The following is a 6,000-nucleotide window of genomic DNA, read 5'->3' on the forward strand; positions in this document are numbered from 1 at the left end:
ATACTACAAAACAGGGTGGTCAAAAGTCCAACGACATAGCTCTCGGTAGATTTATGAATGTGTTCTTTGAAAGGGCCTTTTTCCTTGCAGACGTTGGCTGATACCCACACAGCACGTCTGATAAGCCCTCAGTGACTCCATCACCAACTCTCACTGACCTCAGACATTGACGTTCTGTTTTGTAAGCGAGCTGGAGATTTGGCCTTGTGTCCCTGGCTATTGTTTGTCTTGTGTGTGTGTGTGTGTGTGTGTGTGTGTGTGTGTGTGTGTGTGTGTGTGGGTGTGTGTGTGTCTGCACACCCCTCAGTGGACACATACAACTTCCTTTTTTTTGTGAGGTGAGGGGGAGGCGGCGGCTGCTTCAACATGCCCCAACATCAACCAGACATGGATGAACCCCACAAAGGGGAGTTTCTCTCTTTCTCTCGCCCCCTTTCTCTAGCCTGCCATACCAGACAAATTGTAAACTGGAATTTGTCTGGAACCTCTCGTTGCTTTTCGATTCTAATGGGTGTCACCAGCGGGTGCAGACCAAAATGCCTGTGGATGGAATTGGATAGGCCTACAACCAATCATAACAATGGAATCGGGGACACTGACGAAAAAACATCATTCTCCTCTGCAAATGCCTTAAGTGCAGTCGCTTATTCCTTTTTTTGTGAAAATATACAGTCCAGTTAGCTAAATACTGTCTCGATATGGCGTAATGAACAGACTGTTGCACATCAGTGGGGGCCATCTGAGTTGTTGTCTAAAATGCCTCTACGGCACTCCTCTGTACCATCATCGTATTTACCTCGCTTCATTTTTGATAAACGGTTGTAATTGTCTTTCTCGTACCGGGCAGAAATCTTCTTCAATTGGAGGGGAGCCAGACCTTATCGGAAGAGCGAATGAAGCATGAGTTTGCGAGATTCGTCTGCTTCCCAGGGTACTCTCTCTCAGTTGCTGTCATTTTTTTTCCTCTCTCTCTCTCTCTCTCTCTGAGAATTAGATGATGGAAATTCTTATGATATTTTGTTACAGGGGAAACCGTGATATGCTCTGTGTTTCAATGTGTTGTTTCAACAATGCAATTTGGTTGAACTGACTCTGCACTTGCCCTGGTAATCAGGGACTCGCTTTGATCCTAATCACACACACATAGTTAGACAACGTTTGATAGTTTGCTGATATAAGCTAGCTGTACACAGGCAATGGTTGAGGCCCAACTGATATCCATTCGCTCACTTGATAGCCATTAAGTATTCTCAACCAATAATAACAGCGATTGCGGTTTTGATCCCGCCTTGATTGACAACTGACAGCCAAGCAGGAGCTGTGTTTTCCAGTGCTACCTACGTAGTACTAGTTTCAGACACCGGAGAATGGCCGTTAACAGCCACCGACAAATTCTAAAGTTTGACGAACTATCATGAACATGAAAATAGTTTTGAAAACTTAACGAAGACTACCACTGTCATTGGGAGTACCGAGTAAAGATTAACTTGGGCTTTGTGCTTAAATGACCCTCGGTGAGTTTGTGTATGGACAAAAGCCATGCTAAGCTAATCCAGCTATATTTCCTTATTCTACTTTAGTACTATGTTGTTAAGCCATAGAAATGCTTTCGTATAATTCTGGTTTCAACATTACAAATGTGCAATATACGCCTGGAGTGTGGCGTTTAGCGTTTGGGTTACTTCAGTATTGTTTGGTAATGATACTTGTTAAACATCAAGCTATGCAGTAAGTAAGCATAGCTGCTAACAGTGGGGTCATCCCTATGTTCCCCAGGTCCTATGTTCCCCGGGTGCAAAGGGTTAGGGTCAGGGTTATGGTAAGGGTTAGGTTTAAACCTAACCCTTACCATAACCAATCGGAGGAGAGACATTCTAACCGATCACAGGCGAATCAGAGGCGAAAAACGCGGTACTTGCTCCTGCCATCCTACGAAAAAAAGATTTGCTCACAGGGTCCTATGTTCCCCGGTCACATACAAAGCGGGGAACATAGGACCCGGGGAGCATCGGACCCGGGGAGCATCGGACCCGGGGAGCATCGGACCCGGGGAACATAGATACGCTCCCCCAACAGTCTACACGTGTCTCACGGTATAGTTGCGCCGTAACACTATTTAATATCATATTTAACGTCATTCGTGAAGAACCTCATAGGTACGATTTCAAGTAGGAAATTCTGTTTATTTTTAAATTGTAGGCTTCCTATTAGGAAGATAGTTAATGCAATTTGAGCAAGAAGCTCCACTTTACTCGTGTCTAATTTATGCTACCACTGTTAAACAACGTTTTGATGATGTGCTATTTGTGACCCCGTTTTATACAGGTCAGGTTCTTCTGGATTTGTTTGATAAAACAATGTATTGATGGAAGGATACTTTCTTAAGAATGAACCAAGAAGAACATTAGAGAAGTGAACTTCATCAAAGAAAATGCTAAATACGGATGACTGTCATACTGACTGACTGGTGCTTTTGCAGTATAATATTCTGGCACTGTTTGGCTCGTAGTGTTGGCCCAGTGCGGCTGGGATTTTTATTCCCATTACAACCGGTCTTCCCTCTTGCAGGCGCGTCTTTAACTGAAGACTTGTCTTGAGTCGATGAAACAACACTCACACTTTTATTGCCTTTTTAGTTGTAGATTATAGCCTAACAGAAAATTTGTTTGATTCGTTTAAGACAAATTTAATATATTTAGGTTGTTTCAGACGAACGGCTACACACATAATGAAATCCGCAATAAGGAATTCTCTTTGACATTCAATATTCCCCCTTTTTTGCTTCCCAAATCTCAGTGGCTCACTAAGAGCCGATTTATTTCATATTGGTTCTGTTTACTCATTGGACAGTGGTTCAGATATTTCCCAGAGTTGCAAACGATGACTTAACACCAAGACTAATCTGAACAAATAAACACTGACTGTTTGAGACTTTAATTTTGAATAAGGACCAAATAAAATTGTGATTGAATACATGGGGATGGTCATTGTTAAATCTCCATTGAACTAGTGTTTTGTAAACAGTGTGTGTATTGTGATTTGTTTCTAAATGTTGTATTATTTGCAATAAAATGTATATCACAAGTAATACCTGTGTTGTCTGTTATTAATCCAGTCTGTACCCTCATTTCTAATTCTAAGTAGGCTAAACTTAATTCAATAATAGTTCATACATTTAATGTAGGTCTTAGTTATTTCAGCGATCAACTGGAAACAATTCCCTGCTTGAAATGTATCTTAAACTTTGGAATGAGGTTCACAGGCAATAATATTGAATATTCTCTGAACAACATTAACCTTTGCTTGAGACTAAAATGAAGCAGTATATAATTAAACCCTTTATTTAATATCCTGGTTTGCGTTAGGAAAATGTTTTTGAGACAAAATGTTTTATAGATTGGTGACTGTACATGTTTCTTCCCTAAGTGTAACATCTGCATTTCATTGTTTGCTGAAACCACTGTTTATTGCACGCACGCAAAGATTCAGAGAATTAATTATCCACTTTCAGCAGCTATGCTGTGGGGAAAGGACTCAACAACACAAGTCAAGAGTCACTCACCAGCACTTGAATAGGTTCCTTTAACATTGCTGTGTGCTAACATCATTAACACCCTGTATTTCACAAGGATTCCACACACAAAGTTCTTCTTGAACTTGCCGAGTGAAAACCAACACAACAACACTCTGAAGTTGTCTCTAATATTAATGAGCGCAAAGCCTTTGAACTTGACACCCTTGGCACAAGGCATGTTCGACGTGACTTCATTTGTTTGGCTATTGTTGATGATAATTAATCAATTGCATTTGGCGTTCTGCGCTGCCTGTGGTTCGGGCTTTTGTAATTGAAGAGGGCTTCGGGGAATATCCATCAAAATGTTATTGTTTTGGTGCTAAGTGCTTTCGGTTAATCGTTAATCTTTACATTATTGATTTGCAAGAAGCGGTTGTGTTAGGGGGTAGGGGTGGTTGCCACTTCATCAAGGTAACACTTCTAATGTGAGACTGTTAACCATTACCTTTGTGACACCCTCTCATACAATAGACTATACTGTGTTCTTATTGTACATATGGCCTATATTTTCCAATTTGATGGTTTTCTTTCAAGCTACAGTTTCAAGACTTTTGCAGACACTAATTATTCTCATGCCAGACTGAATAAAAATGGCTTGAGTCTCTTTGGTTCTAATCTATTGGCCCTCTAGAGTTCAGAGATCCCCCTGGAGCCATTTAGACCCATATCCTGTGTGCTATTACGATGTGACATATCATCCCCTTGCAAAGCATTTGCTTATTTCAGAGTAAGGGGGTGGACATGACAGAAGATTCAGGTTCAAAATTCTGGTTACGGCTTAGAAGTCTCTGGAAGCCATTGAAGCGTCAATCCGAGGGCTCTCTCTCTCTGATCCTTTGTACTGCGTATTGGGTAACGGTCTTCCTCCCTTCGCCTTCCTTTTCGAGTGCTTTGTTGTGGTCGCTGAGACAATCGGTAACAGCACAGTGGAATAGGTATCACTCCCATGGTCCCCTGCTTTGGTAAACTATTAAAGGAGATCTTCTTACTGTGACCTGCCTGGGAGGCAATTGCCCCTCAAGGGTTGCGGCGTCTCTGGATGTGACATGTGATCCGTTAGAACAAACTGTAAAACGTCATCCAGCTCATTTATTTGTCATTGAAATTATATAAATATATATCATCGCTCCCTTTTTTCATGATTAAGTGATCACCATTTTGGAGTCTGTCTTATTTTTTCATGTCATCCAGCTTTCTCATACTTTGTCCATTTGAATGATCAAAAACCCTACAAACTCTTCTTTACCATTGCTATTGTATATAATGTTGTGGTTACTTGGGCTCTTTTATGGAGCCATTTTCTGTGTTTCTTATTTAAATGTGTGGTCTTTTCACCAACTCTCCCTTTACAAGGCTCGATGCAATCACAGGTCAAAGTGGAAACAGGCTCCTTTCCTTAAAAGGAAAGCTATTAAGGAAAGCTAGCCGTCTTCTAGCAGAGGACACGCAACGTGACTATGAAGGGCTGCTTAAACAAAGCCTTTCACTACTTGGAAACCAATAGTACTTTTTTCCCTGTGAGTTGGTCTGTCTGTGTGCCCCGCCAACGCAACAATGGGAGATTTCTGTTTGGGTCTTGAGGCTTTTCCAAATAACCGAACCCTTGTGTCCCGTTCAACGGTGCGCAGACGGATGGTCGTGGTCCCCCAACTCCGCCCTGAACCCTGTTGTCCCCAGATGAGGACTAGGTCTGTCTGCGCCTCAAATTAAAATGTGTATTTGTGCTCCACTTTTGTTTGTGCTCGTGGACGATTTTTGTAATAAAAATCAGCCTTTTCTGGCAGTAGTCAGATTCCTCGGTGATGACATCATGCCTTGCTTATTTGGTGGTAGGGGGTTATTGTGGCTCTTTCCCTTGGAAAAATTCAGCCTGTAAAAACTACTGTTGCTTTTTGTCTGTGGAATGAAATATAGAATCGAATTCTGCCGCATATTCTTTCTGGCCACAATTAGGAGCAGACCAGCTTGAGTGTGTTTTGGTGCACACTCGGCGATGAAGCAGCCTTTGCCCTCCACTTATGAGACAGCGTCGGAGAATGCCAAGCACCAGATCCATTGTAGAATACCAAAAAACCAACAGGGATCTGGTTTGTTGTGCTTGCAGTGCTCGTGATGCAACCTTTGGATGCAACTTTTGATTTAATAATCGTGAAAGAGCAACAATAGCTTCATTTGTTGGAGCACTGCAACTCTGCAAGTATAATTTTGGTCCGTGTCATGATGATCTTATTTTAATTAACCTTAACACTTATGATATCCAGTACGATTTGCAGTTGGCATCTGACAGTTTGAAACCCAATGACAATGTAGACATTCTCCAAATTTGTGTTATTTTCAATATTCCCCAAAAATGTTTTGAGTTTTGGTGAATTTATTTAGATTGCGGAGATGGTTCCTCTGTTCCACCAGTTCTGACCTTTCAGAAC

This window comes from Pollachius pollachius, assembly GCF_949987615.1.
Source record: "Pollachius pollachius genome assembly, chromosome: 9".
In the NCBI taxonomy this organism is placed as follows: Eukaryota; Metazoa; Chordata; class Actinopteri; order Gadiformes; family Gadidae; genus Pollachius; species Pollachius pollachius.